Raw genomic sequence first — 15,750 nt, 5'->3', positions numbered from 1 at the left:
GAAAGGAAGCAACAAAATAAGGATTGGGTTTTTCCATCCATATTACCAAGTTAACTATCGGAATTCCAGCTAATAAGATAAGATGACCATTATCATAATTATAATTCATGTAATTGCTGATAACCAATATATGGCACATATAAAATGTTATTAAAATTCTATAAATATTAAATTTCATACTATTTTGTCTAAAAAAAAAAAAAAAAAAGTTAAATAAATTATTTTTAAATATTATATAAATATATATATTTATAATAATATATAATATAAAGATACATACATATATATATATTTTCCAGGTTTACAAAAATTACATTCAATGTGCTCTCAAATTCTGGATATGGATAAATATACCAAAAAAGTAATTAGTTAAATGAGATAACTGAACGTTTTCAAGTTTTTAGAGCATGTAAAAATGAATATTAAGTATGAAAAATTGATAACTATTCTAGGTTTGCTAAAGATTACATTTACCATGTGTTTTAAAGATTAGTGAGCATTTGATGACAGCAAAGGCAACCTAAATCTGAGCATTCACAATATTAGCCAACACATATTTAATACTCAAAAAATAAAAAAAGAATAAGATGTGATGCAACAGTCATCTGAATGTGAAAGACTGTAGCTACAATGCTTTAAAGAACGTTAATCTAAACTGTTAGCATTCCAAGTAAAGCGCCGCTACTAAACAAATGTAAACTACAGATAAGTGAGTCAACCTCCCTTAGGGACTAGTTGGTTATTGTTGGACAGCTAGTTAAGTATCAAGACCTTCCTACGCACGCAGTTATAGCGTACATTATTATGTACCCCCTTCACTCCGCTGTCACTGAGCACCAATGTATAAAGACACAAAGGCTGATGGGAGTGGTGTACAAAGCTTTAAAACAACTAGAGAAAAGACAGATTTATTTCTGAGGCGGAACCCGAACAATATTGGTAGAGTAATAAATGGTGAAATTAAAGGGCCCTTCTTCCATGGGGTCAATGACATAACAATGAGTTGGTGAAATAATGACTCCCATTGGCTCCAAGCGAAGGAGCTCGGAACAAAAGCGGCTTCACATATATCCAGCTTTCTTTATCTTAACTTTGGCTCACCCATGCAGGGCTGTCAGGCCGCTGTTCAGTGGGTAGATTTAAGGGTCTGTTTGCACTTTAAGGCCTTTATGAGGAACGGTACCGACTGACCCAGCGTCAGCTCTCCCCCTTCCCTCGTTGAGGAGAACCCATTCACACTCCTCTGCAGCGTCTAGGGACCGAACTGTGCTAAAAAGTAGCTGCTGCGTTCCAAAATCATCACGCTCTCACGGTTTTAGCTCTTATCAGCAATTGGGGAATTAAAAATACATCAACAGCAGTCATGAACAAGGTCAAAATGTGTTGGACTCTTAGAAATGCTTAGAATCAGATCCTGGAACTAAATGGTACATTTTGCTAAAGCCAACTGTTTGCAAATCCTTTTACTTCCGTAATTTGATGCATTTCCAAGTGAAGCAGGATATTCAAGAGAAAAATGTAGGGCATGACTTGATTTTATCAATCAGAAATCACTCGAAAAAAATACACTAGGTACACTGAGAGAAATCTGTTATGCCAACCAAGGCTGCATTTATGTAATCAAATTATTATTGTTTTTCTATTTCAATATGTTTTAAAATGTCATTTATTCCTGTGATGGCAAAGCTGTATATCATTACTCCAGTCTTCAGTGTCACATGATCCTTCAGAAATCATTCTAATATGCTGATTTTGTGCTAAAGAAACATTTGTTATTTGATAATATTTCTTATTATAAATGCTGAAAAAATTGTGCTGCTTAATTTTTTTTTTCTGAAGACTATGATCAGTTTCAGTATTCTTTGATAGATAGAAATTTCAAAAGAACAGCATTTATTTAAAATAGAATGTTTTGTAACATTCTGAATGCCATTACTGTAACTTTTGATCAATTTAATACATCCTTGCTGAATAAAATTCTTATATATATATATATCTATAAATAAATAAAAGTTTAAGGAGGTCAAATATAGTTATACATAGTTAATTTGAGGTGAAAACCTCCAGGCAGAACTGATAGAGTCACATGCTCAAAACTTTCATGATTGTTTAAACTTGAACAGAGAAAAGTCTAAAACTGAAACAGACATGTGCCATGTACTCAATTATACTAAACTAAGGGTCATTTGATCTATATATACACTTTTCCATAAATGTTCCAGTTCTTTAGTTTCAGCTGATAGAGAACTTCCATTTCATTGTAGGGCTTGTGATATTAGATTTGATACCAATTGAAGCCATCTGAGAGATGTTGAAATCAAAGCCCATGCCAAAGCCACCAGGAAAGAAGAAAAGATAGCGTTACATGCCTGATAATGAAACGCAGAACTATATTCCTGCCCAATAAAATTATATCATAATAATTCCACAATGACTGAGCAACTAGTACAACCACATAAATCAAGAATTACTCTAAAACAGTAATCTGTATTTAATTAATGCAATAATTAGTTCAGCACAAACCTTATATTTCAGAACTCCAGAACTGAGAATCCAATAAATAAAAGCATGTGTTAAACAAGGGGAAAATAAAATAAAATATGTATGTCCAAATGATGTTAAATGATAAATAAACTTAAATTACTTTTAAACTTAAAATATGTTTCAGTTCTGTACCATACATGTGTCTACTGGATGTTTTATAATAATTATGACAATTAAAAGCATGAAACCATAGGGTTGATTTTAACCAGCATGACTTCTTTATTATAGCATTATTAATACAGTATATTGAATTGGATTTTATATATATATATATAGGTTTACTTTTTTTAATGACTTTTGTCAGTTTTATTAGTTTCAGTTTTTAGTTTCAGCTTTAGTTTTTTAGTTTATCTCATTTTTAGTCATTTTAGTACTTCAATTTATTTCATTCCAGTTATTTGGCAAGGCAACATTTCAAATTTATAATAAATAATAATTTATAATAAAATAAATAACAAATCTTCATTAGAAAATGTACTTTTAAATTTTATTCTTAATCAATATTTATTAGAAATATTGCTTCATCAGCTAAGTTTTTTTTTTTGCTTTAAATAACTCAAAATACTAAATAATTTTGTTTATTTCCAGGACTTTCACTGTGGTCGTACACTCTGTGTAAAGATAAACATACCAAAAGCAATTAATTTAAATTAGATATGTTTTTGTTTTTCATCTAATAGTTACATTTTCAGAAATAACATTAAAATAGAATAATAAAGCAGCATTTAAAGGAGTGTTAAGTTATGATAATCTAGCATGTGCTTGTGTTGTTGTTGTTGTTTCAGCTCTGCATCATAAATGTGTCTACCGGCTTTTTATGGTAATTCCTTCCTTGATTGCTCTAACTGAGTGGGAGGTTTTGTCTATGGTTTTTTAATGGTTGTAAAATCATTCCAGCACATGTGTGTTCGGAGCCACATCTCTGCGCCAGCATCCTGCGTGTGTCCTGTCTGCTCCAACAGTGATTCAGCATTTCTCTCCCAGAATTCCAAGGGGTTCTGCGCTCGGCTGACCACAGCCACTCTGAGGGAGGCGGAGCCTGCCCTTGCATGTCAAGCGTGGTCCCAGACGCTTGGAGGAAATGCCAAGTGCAACATGGGACCCAGCCAGGATGTTGGGGCGGTCGGTTTTCTGGTTACAGGTGCAGGGAGAGTGGCTGCGGCCCCGGCTCGTAGGAGGCCCCTTTGTGCAACGTGGGAAAGTCGTTGCTGACACACTCTGAGCCACATTAGACCCAATATCTATCAGCACACACACCAGCCAGGCCTGTCTGGTCTGCATTAGAAAGGAACACAAGCCAAAGCGGGAACACCTAGTGAGAGGACAGGGAGAGAAGCCCACTGGAAGGCAAACATTAGCGTTGTCTTTTTATTTATGCGTGTGAAGGAATGATGAAAAGAGACAGGGAATGACTCAATAAATTGATAACTCACAGCAAATGTCTACCAAAAAGACTTTGAAGATGCGGTTTCAACAGAAAAGCTCATTTGCAAAATGGATCAACAGGCACCGACTGAAACCTATTGAGCCACAATCAGAAAGATACTGCTGTGACATTTAAAAGCGATTGTTCACCCAAAAATGTAAATTCGGTCATCATTTTCTCACCCTAATGCCATTCCAAAATTGTATGACTTTCTTTTTTTGGTCGAACACCAAACATTTAGACAGCCAGGAACATTTTTTCTTGACCACTATTTTACAGTGATGTTATCAAAATAATATTTCTTATTTTGTTTAATATTTTATTATTCATCCAAATTGATGTACTGTAATGATGTATAATTACACACAAATTGCGCAGTCATACAAGCACAAAAAAAATCTGTATAAAAAAAAAAATAAAACAATTGCAATTTTATTAGACTAATAAGAATTAGATTTTTTCCCCGCTAAATTTGAAGAACGTTTCAACTGTTTTTGTCAGTGGGGTCCAAAACTTTTGACTCATTGACTTTCGTTGTTTGGACAATAAAACAATTAAAAATATAAAACAATAATATTAATAAAAATAAAAAATAAAGATTTTTCTCAAGATAGCTTTTTTTGTGTTCTACAGGTTTGGAATGGCATGAGGGTGGTGAGTAAATGATGACTTTTTTTTTTTTGGGGTGAACTACCACTTTAAGTCTTAACGAGTCATCAAAGTATTACTTTTCATATATACATATATATCAGGATACAGCAACCCGATACTAACTCAGCATTTCGATGACATTTCCAAGTTTTTAATAGACTTATTTGTGATTCCAGAATACAATTCCCAGCAAGCCATCTTAATTAATCCTTGATTTCACAGAATACATTAGATGGGACAGCCATCATTTAGATTTCCATTCCAAAGAACTGCTCTGTACATTGTCAATTCAAAGGAAAGAGACACACATTCATGTGAGAACATCAACATCAGTCAACATCATGGGCACAATTAACCGGTAGGGATTTTGGACTATTGTTTCTATCGCGGTTTTAAGCATTGCAGTTTAAAAACAAATGAATTAAAGCCGTTGAAATGCAATCGGCAGCAAAAGAGAACTCATTTTACCATATGTGTGTGTTGTCTGAGAGACGCACGGCACGTGAAGACGACGCTCATAGACCGCGGGAGTTATTTTTACCACTTTATAGGCCTTGAACAGTTAAATATACACACACACACTTGCATGTGTGAAAATGCCAGTCTCATCGTAAACAACGTAATTTAGGTCTTAAGTGAAAACAAACAGCTGAGAAAGAAAACACATGTGTAACAATATATTGGATCCAGGCAGCTCTTAAAGTGACAGCAGTCTAATATTCCTGCTGTCTGTCATTCATAATCAAACAACCCTAGTGAAAAAGAAATATACTTAAATGAATTTGAAATGCATTTATTTCATACTAAGTATACTACAAATACATTTTCATATTTATGTACTTAATAAAATGAGCTGCAATTGTACTTTTAGTGTACTAAACTGGTATACTTAAAGTCTGCTAAATTGGAACAACTAATTTTGTACTTAATGTACTTTAATTGTCCAGAAGTAGTGCTGAAGACATACTTAGTATATTTGATTGTGCTAAAGTGGAACTATTGCAAGTATACTTTAGGTACACCTTAAATATTTTGAATTTAAAGGGCGATATTATGCAATCCTCATCAAAAGTGATATTAAAACACATTTTAGGCTTATTAATAAGAAATGTGTATTGTGCACAAGTAATCCTCCAAATAAAAGTTCAGAATAATTTGTATATCAGTAGGTCTCGAGTTATCTGTCAGTAAATATGATAATAGATTTGAACTATACTAAGAAAGAAAATCTCTCACTGCTCTTGACTTCACTTTTGTAAATTTAATAAGAAGAAATATATATTTAATTTACAGCGTGCAGTGTTTTTATACATTTGATTAATTTATACAATGTATTTAGCATTTTTTATTTATTTGTTCTACAGTAGTTTTTTTGTCCTATTGTTTTATTTCGTTTCTAATTCTTATTTAATCGCTGACTGTTTACTTTTCTTCAGTGAGCTTGAGGTTGCTGTTTTTTCTTTGAGTTTAGGCAAGTATTAATTTTTTATGTGTTTGTGATATTGACACTGGTGACAAGAATTATGAAATTTCTATGGTATAAAAAAATGTGGATATCAAAGACTTTAAAGCAAAAATAACTATATTGTGATATATATCATTGCCCTGAAATAAAACTCATGTTGTGATATAAAATTAATATCGCCTATAGTCGCACCTGTCCCATTTTTAAAGAAGAAAGCAATTACACATCATGAAACAATAGATGTTATTATGCCTATGCTGATTGACGTGCAACACTACTCCCTCAAGTTTCATCGCACAACGACGAGTCATGGATCATCCCAAACACACTATTTTGTAACAAAAGCTCATGTATCCTTTCAAAAACAAGACAAGACTCCCTTCCTGTAGTTATTCAAGCACAAATCCACCTCAACTCCCTCGGGAAGAGGCTCACGCCCAAATCTCGAGCGGAGTTTCTTGGCCCAGATGTCAGATTATGTTTCACCGTTGGCCAGGATGTATTGGCGATCTTCTCTACAGTTTTAGAAGTTGTGAAAAATGTCAGCTGGTATGGTTTTGATGAATGAAGCATTTGGGACCCGCATATCATCATCAATGTATTGTATCCAGAAACTATGCGGCATGGCATGATAGCAACTAAAACAACGGCAGCAACTGGTTAGTCTTCACTTGTGCGCTTTAGTGAAGAGATTAGAAGTAAATCTGACAGCAGGGGAAAGAGATGGAAAAATAATTCTGCCTTTTAGTTCAACTTTCAGAATGGGGTGAAAGAAAGCCAAGTATACTTTGGTTTTCACGTATATGCCCTATATATAGGGTATCCGTACAGTGCATGTGGCGTAAAGGGCCCACTGTTTCACAATCAAGTCAAATTTATTTGCATAGCACTTTTCACAATGTGCATTGTTTTCAAAGCAGCTTTACAGAAAATCATGATGTTAATGTTTACAATATCTTATATATTCATTTATTATAGTTGCATATAACAGATATAATATAGTAACATAATACAGATATAATAATATATAATATAGTTAACATTTTGTAACTAAACAATCAATCAAACCATTGAGATGCTATATAGTATATATTGCTCTATGCAGAAAGTTGGATATTATATACTTATCTTTATATTAAGAGCTGGGCAATCAGTGCTGGGTAGCTAACTTACAAATTGTAGTCCGTTACTGATTACCGATTAGATGATGAAAACTGTATTAGTAACAATTTAGGTTACTCCTTTTAACTAACTTATTCTGACTACTTTTTAGTAGTACTCTTTACTACTCTTTATTATCTAACTTGTTTTGAACTTACCATTAAATATACCATATTAATAGAAAAAAGCAAAGAGAAAGAAAATGTATTCTATTTCTTATATTAACGTCATAAAATGCATTAAACATTACATTATACCAGGTTTTCTCAAACTATGCCTAATGTCAGAACTGCAGTGGGATTGTAAGTTGATAAAAATCTAATAATCAATTAAATTTAAAAAAATGTTAAAATAAATGCATTTAAACACTTGAACACTAAAAATAGAAATATTTAATTTGTTTACCTGCATGTCAATGTGACTATTAACCGATATTAGAGGAACTGTAAAAATGTGAATGTGTTGTTAAATTATTCAAAGGGGTCATCAGATGCCCATTTTCCACAAGTTGATATGATTCTTTAGGGTCTTAAAGAAAAGTCTATAACATACTTTGGTTAAAATTTCTCAATGGTAGTGTAAAAAACACCCTTTTTACCTTGTCAAAATCAGCTCTGTTTTCCGTAAGCTTTTTTTAGTCCATGTTGCTTTAAATGCTAATGAGCTCTGCTGACCCCGCCCCTTTCTTCAGTGGAGTGACGAGCAGACTAAACTTGAAACTGGCTAACTAGCACATTATTAGGAAAGGCGATTTGCAAAGATTCATAAAAAACCCTTATACTCACTAAAGATCACGAAAGATTCGCGCGAACATAGACGCATTTAGGCAGATCGGGATTGACGCATTCCCTTCAAAAATGAAAGTAGTGTTAATCCTCTGCATCTTCAGCGGCTCAGATGTTGGGAGTAAATGACGACTGCTATATTCATTATTACATTCAACAACAAAACACCTCAATCGCTTAATCGGAGACATCTCGTCTTCCCCTGCACCAGAGTCGACACAATGGCGGACAGCTCTCAGCTCATGGGAACGGTCTGTACAGAACTACGTCAGTCTGACAGGAATCTCAGAACAGCCTGATTTGAGAAAGAGGATTTAAAAAAAAACACTGGGTGGATTTTTATCATTAAAGGATGGATGTGTATGGATGTGTATGGATGGTAGTATCACCATTTTTTGTAAAGTGATTTTTATTTTTTTTGGTCTGACATTTGGGAATCACTGCATCTATAAATTATGAATAATTTACAGCAATTGCGTGAATAATATGTAATTATGTAATCCATAAAAAAGTAACTATAATCTTATTATGAGCATTTTAAAATGTAATATACAATAATTACAAGTACTTATTCTTTGGAATCTGAATACGTAATCCAGACTACATGTAATCAGTTACTACCCAGCCCTGTGGGCAATAACGGTTTACATTTTACAATGACAAAGTCAAACAGTCAAGATTTGCTATATAGTATCACTTGACCTGAGTACTGTATGCATGTGGATAATGTTGCATAATACATTTTCTACTTCATATATAGAGCTGGGTGATAATACAGTTATATTTTCTGACAAAACAAAAGCCAAACAGTTGAGATTTGTTATATACAGTAGTATATATTGGTTTACATTAGTGTACTATATATTAGATTAGATTAGATTAGATTAGATTAGATTCAACTTTATTGTCATTGCACATGTAAGGTACAGGGCAACAAAATGCAGTTAGCATCTAACCAGAAGTGCAATAAGCAGAGGTACAGGATATACAGTGCCTACAATATGTTACATATGTACAAAATATACAGATAAGGCAGTAGTACTACGGACATAATTTACAAATTTTTAAATACTATCAGTATGATATACAGATGGGTGATATGAAAATACTATACAGATTGATTGTACAGTAAATGTATGTACACTATGAGCAAAAACTATGAATATAATTACAAATGGATATGAATAAGCTATACATTAAGATATATAAATACTAGTGCAATGAACATTGAAAGTGCATAGAAATAAAAATTTACAGTGCATAGTACTCAGTGTGTGGATGTTTTTTTTTTTTTTTTTTAACCGATTTAATGATGGGGAGGGGTGAAGAGTTTGTGGTGGTGTGTGAGGGGGGTATCATTGGGAAGAGTTTAGTAGGGAAACAGCTGTAGGGAAAAAGCTGTTCCCGAGTCTGCTTGTCCTTGATCGGAGGCTCCTGAAGCGCCTCCCAGAGGGCAGTAAGTTAAACAGTTTATGGTCAGGGTGAGAGGAGTCCTTAAGAATGGCGCGAGCTCGACGTAAACAGCGTTTTCTCTGGACGTCCTCAATGGCAGGAAATGGTGTCCCTGTGATGCGTTGGGCGGTTTTCACCACCCTCTGCAGTGCCTTGCGGTCAGCAACTGTGCAGTTCCCATACCAGACTGTGATGCAGTTGGTCAGGATGCTTTCAATCGCACACCGGTAGAAGTTCACCAGGATGGTTGGAGACAGGTGGTTCTTCTTCAGTGTCCTAAGGAAGAAGAGGCGTTGGTGAACCTTCTTGACTAGGCTGGATGTGTTGGTGTTCCAGGTCAGGTCCTCCGAGATGTGGGTTCCCAGGAACTTGAAGCTGGAGACACGTTCAACAACCATCCCGTTAATGTGGATGGGGTCATGCGTTCCACTTTTCTTCTTCCTGAAGTCCACAATAAGTTCCTTTGTCTTGCTGGTGTTGAGGAGCAGGTTATTGTCAGCGCACCATGCTGCCAGGTGCTGTACCTCCTCCCTGTAGGCAGTCTCATCGTTGTCTCTGATGAGGCCAATCACTGTGGTGTCGTCAGCAAACTTGATGATGGAGTTGGATCCATGCATAGGCCTAGGGCTGTATACCTTGGAGAACCTGGCGATACGATACATACCTCGATACACAGGTCACGATTCGATACGTACCTCGATACAGAGCTGTCTCGATACGATTTGATACAATGTGACACGATTCGATACGATTCAATAAAAATACATGGGCCAGAGCCAATTAGTTAATGCTGAACACATTTACTCAACAAACAGAACTCTGCATTTTTCTTCAATTTATTGAAGACAAAAGTGCATTATAACAAAGTGCATTTTGCTTAAATATTTGCAACTTTAAGTGCTCTGATTAATTGTACACAAATTGTATTAATCTGGAAATTACCACAAGTCAACATTTAACTTTCCAAGGGTACAGTCTGAGCTCACACAAGCACAAAATCTTCTTCTTATTATTCTTAACTTCTTATTAAATCTTCTTATAATTCTTTTTTGTGACACCATGTACTGCCATAACATATTTCACTATGAAATCACTTAAATGCTACATCTTGCTTTAACATTTTCCATGAGTTTTTTGAAACTCGCGGGTGCCGCTGCGCCCCCTAATGGCTGGGCGGAGTATCGATACTAAGGGCTAGAATATCGATACTGTATCTTTTTTTATTATATCGGTATGTATCTAAGAATCGATATTTTGAGCACACCCCTACATAGGCCTGCAGTCATGGGTGTAGAGGGAGTAGAGGAATGGGCTCAGCACACAGCCCTGTGGTACGCCGGTGTTGAGTGTGATGGTGGTGGAGCAGGTGTGGCCTGACCTAACATGCTGAGGTCTGTTGGTCAGAAAGTCCATAATCCAGCTGCAGAGGGAGGTGTTAACACCCAAGTCACCAAGTTTAGTGATCAGCTTGGAGGGAATGACGGTGTTGAATGCTGAGCTGAAATCAACAAACAACATCCGTGCATATGTGTTGTTATTATCCAGGTGTGTGAGTACCGAGTGCAGTACTGTGCATACTGCATCCTCAGTGCTCCTATTGGTGTGGGTCCAGTGTGGGTGGGAGGCAGTTCTTGAGGTGTGCCAGGACCAGTCGCTCAAAGCACTTCATTACAATGGGTGTGAGTGCTACGGGGCGGTAGTCATTCAGGCACGTCGGGGAGGAGTGTTTCGGCACTGGCACAATGGATGTGGACTTAAAGCATGTTGGCACAGTTGCTTGGGTGAGGGACAGGTTGAAAATGTCTGTGAAGACCTCTGCGAGCTGCTCTGCACATATCCTGAGCACACGTCCAGGAATGCCGTCAGGGCCAGCGGCCTTGCATGCATTGATCCGGCTCAATGCTGTGCAGACATCTGTGGAGGTGAGTTTGAGGGTCTGATGGTCTCCTGAGAGTGTGATCTTGGTGGCTGTCTCCTTGTTGTTATTCTCAAAGCGAGCATAAAAGTCATTTAGCTCATCAAGGAAGGAGACGTCTGTGACCGTTGGAGTGGAGTTGCATGGCTTGTAGTCACTGATGACCTGAATGCCCTGCCACATGCGCCGGGGGTCAGAGTTGGAAAAATGCTCCTCTACCTTTAGCTTGTAGCAGTGCTTGGCCTTCTTGATGCCCCTCTTCAGGTTAGCCCTGGATATGCTGTAGGCCTGAGCGTCATCTGATCTGAAAGCAGTGTTGCGGGCTTTCAGCAGGAGCCGCACTTCCTTGTTCATCCATGGCTTCTGATTAGGGTACGTTGTGATCTGTTTCTCTGTTGTAACACTGTCAATGGAGGTATTGATGTAATCCAGTACAGAGGTGGTATAGATGTCAATGTCCGTGTGAGAGCCACTGGCAGCCTGAGAAGCAAACATACTCCAGTCCGTGTGTTGAAACTTGTCCTGAAGTACAGACTCTGCTCCCATTGGCCACACTTTGATGGTCTTCACTGATGGCTTCACACGGTTGATGAGGGGTGAATACTTGGGGGTGAGAAACAAAGAAAGGTGATCAGACTGTCCCAGGTGGGGGAGGGGAGTCGCGATGTAAGCTCCTGCGATGTTTGTGTAAACATGATCCAAAGTTTTTTCTCCTCTAGTGTGGCAGGAGACATGCTGATGGAATTTGGGGAGCACTGTCTTTAAGTTAGAGTGATTAAAATCACCCGCAACAATAAATGCAGCTTCCGGGTGTACAGTCTGTTGTTTACTAATGGCCGCATGCAGTTCGTTCATAGCAAGCTTGGCATTAGCATCCGGGGGAATATAGGCTGCAGTTATGATGGTGGAAGTGAACTCCCGCGGCAGATAGAAAGGTCTACACTTAACCAAGAGAAACTCTAGGTTAGGTGAGCAGTGTTTTCCAACAATGTCAGAGTTCGTACACCAAGCTTTGTTTACATAAATGCATAATCCTCCACCTCTGGTCTTGCCGGAGTCATCTGCCGTTCTATCTGCTCGGAGCGTGTAGCGTCCGGTTAGATCAATAGCATTATTGGGTATGTCGCTATGTAGCCATGTTTCAGTGAAAACCATGACATTGCAGTCCAAAGGTTTCTTACTATGGGTGATGCGAAGTCGTATTTCATCCATTTTGTTCACCAATGACCGCACATTAGCGAGGAAAATGCTGGGTAAAGAGAGCCGGTGCGGTGTTAGCTTTAGCTTAGCTCTTAGTCCTCCGCGCTTCCCCCGCCTTTGTTTCCAACCCCGCGCCGCCTGTGAGCACTTCTGCCCGGCCGAGCAGAGTGCGTAGCCTCGGGTGTTCTGGAGATCTCCGGGATGAGTCGATAATTGGTTATAAAACTGTTGGAAAAGTGCAGACCGATATCCAAAAGCTCCTGTCGGGTGTATGATGTTAAGGCAAAGCTATTCAGTGAGAACAGACCCGAGATGAGCAGGAAAAATACTGCAAAATTGCAAATACTGGAGAGACGCTGAGCCTCGTGATGTGTTCGCGCCGCCATCTTGTCAACTATAAGATATATAGTATGAGGACTGAGTTTAATGTAACGTATATGCAACTTTAAATATAGAGCTGCTATATAGTCTATAGATTTGCTGTATAGCATTTATCACTTTACATGAGTGTATGTATGCAGCCTAAGTTGGATGTATATATCCACTTTTAAAATATTGCTAAAAAAGAAATGGATGAGACTGAACAACAACACAAAATAACTGGAGACAGCAAAACCCTTACAAAAATTAACCATGGTTTTATTATAGTAAAACTGTGGTAACCATGGTTTTTAGCATATTGATTACCATTTGTATAACCACAGTGTTACTACAAATACCATGGTAAACTATGATTAGTGTAGCAAAACCATGTTTAATTTGTGGTTACAAGGGTTTTACTATAGTAACCATGGTTTTATTTGTAGTAAACCAAGGTTAATTTTCTTAAGGGCAATATTAGATGCCTATGTTGACAAGCAATTGTGTGAGAGGGTTACAAGATATTTGCAACTCTAGTTTAAAGAGTACAAAGACATTTTTAATCGGCCGTAAATTCTGGAAAGAAACAGCGCAAAATAAAAAAAACTTTCTAGCATGCATGTGTTGAACGCCTGTGTTTGCACATGCTATCAAATGGAGTATACTTTGAATACTTTGTTCAACTGCACAATAAGTGTTTGTGTCAAAACCTAAGTATACTTTGCATTTAAAGGGTTAGTTCAGCAAAAAATGAAAATTAGCCCATGTTTTACTACAAGCATCCTAGGTGTATATGACTTTCTTCTTTCGGACGAATCCAATCGGAGTTATATTAACAAATATCCTGGCTCTTCCAAGCGTAAGAATGGGAGTAGGTAGGTGTTTTTGTTCAACATTCCAAAAGTAGATGCATCCATAATAAAACATGCCTCACACAGCTCAGGGGGGGTGAATAAAGGCCTCCTGTAGTGAATCGATGCGTTTTTGTAAGAAAATATCCATATTTAAAATGTTATAAATACTTTTTTCTCACTTCTGCTAACAAACGCGAGATGAATTCTAAAGCTTCTCCCATTCTAACGCTTGGAATGCTTTGCTATATACACCCAGGATGCTTTGAGGGTGACTAAAACATGCAATAATTTAAATTTTTGGGTGAACTAACCCTTTAAGTGGAAATAACTGGCTGAAGGTGTTTCCAAGATGGCCGCCAAGTGAACTGGCTTGCTATACACTGACTTTGTGTAAACACAGAAGAAATGGATAGACTGGGTCTTAACTACTGATCAGTCACCTGGACAGGCTTTTTAACAGTCAGGCAATGTGCCAGACTATCTCTCTTTCTCATCATTGATTGATCATCAGTGTGTTGCTAACCTTAAGTAAGAGCTAGAAGCACATGCTGGGCCTCTGATGACTTCAATCTATCTCTTGCCATTTTAACTACTAACAGGAGGCCCCGACTGCAGTTTTGTTCTCCTTTACATTGACATAGATACACATTACTTGTGAATTTTCAGGGTAGAGGACTGAAAATCCTGTGAGGATTAAAGAAAAAGCACATAAACATGCTAACAGGTGTTACAGCTTCTCCAGAATAATAAAACTGTCTGACTAACCCACAAATGGTTCTCTCCAGTCAAATACATGAATTAAACTACTGGACACTAAAGAGGCCACAATTTACCTTTGGTCTGTGAAATCTCACAGATGAAATCCAGTTATTTCAGTAGGAATCTGTGCAATTGGGAGTGTGTGAGGGCAAAAATGTTGCTTTTATTTGATACTGTGATTGCTAAAATCACTCATTTTAGTATAATTAATATACAATTATAGTGTGTATAACATTTTTCCTTTATTATATTTTCAGTTTTTCTAAAAAAAATTTAGTTAGTCTTTTGTTCTTTTGTCTATTTTATTTGTCATTGTTCATTTCTATCTAGCTTTTTTTCATTTCAATTTTAGTTTTTAGTACTTCAACTTAAATGTAGCTAATTGCCAAACAAAAATGAGAAATGCAGTCACACAATGTCCAGGCAGCCAAACAACCATCTTTGTGTATCTCAAGCCTTGCAAAACTCCTTCATCCTGGACTACTGGGGATAAAAACACAATCAAATGGGTCAACAGGACAGTTGCATTTAATCTAACAGTCCCTGGAACATGGTCATCTCCTGGTGGCACACATTTACTTCCAACACCTCGTCCCCCTGAGAGACAAGGGAAAACATGGATACTTCCTCCCATTCACCCCTCCATGTGTCGATTCACATTGCTAGAGTTTTTTCCACAGATGTGAGTAAAGAAAAAAAATGACAAAATGATACCACGTAGTGTTCCACTAGACCACAAAAGGTTTGTCATCAGGGGGTGAAGACCTCCTACATGAGAGTTGGCCCAGGAGGGGATATGGAAAAGGCAAGAAGCATGGAACAAACCAACCCAAAGTAATACAAAAGACGACTTTTCATAACAAGCCACTTTTAAAAGCATTGTAATAAATCGGCAGGGGGTGCTGACTCTAATCCACATTGGATCAGAAAACTGCATAAAATCCCGGCTGCATATTCATGGTCCGGCATTAATTGGGCTATAGCAGAGGTTGATGGTCCATAACAATACAGCATACAGCCAAAACAGCAAAATAAGCCAGCTCCCATTTTAAAAGCCCCTTAAAAGTGAAATCTGCCTTTCGGATGACACAGTACAGAACTTCAGCGCTTATAACTTTAATTTAAGGTCAGCTAAAGCCAAATTCCTCTGGAGTGCGTGTTATGGTTCCTCTTGCAAA

General features: G+C 37.2%; 1 protein-coding gene across 3 annotated transcripts in view; it reads right to left on the bottom strand.

Moving 5' to 3' along the window:
• Nucleotides 1-15,750, bottom strand: part of LOC306865256 (double-stranded RNA-binding protein Staufen homolog 2-like) — a 143,958-nt gene that overhangs the window by 101,646 nt on the left and 26,562 nt on the right. The gene's annotated exons all lie outside the window — the stretch shown is intronic.

The sequence above is a fragment of the Barbus barbus genome (genome assembly GCF_936440315.1).
Source record: "Barbus barbus genome assembly, chromosome: 46".
Taxonomy (NCBI): Eukaryota; Metazoa; Chordata; class Actinopteri; order Cypriniformes; family Cyprinidae; genus Barbus; species Barbus barbus.
The sequence above is the reverse complement of the archived record's forward strand: the minus strand, read 5'-3'. Positions and strand labels throughout refer to the sequence as shown.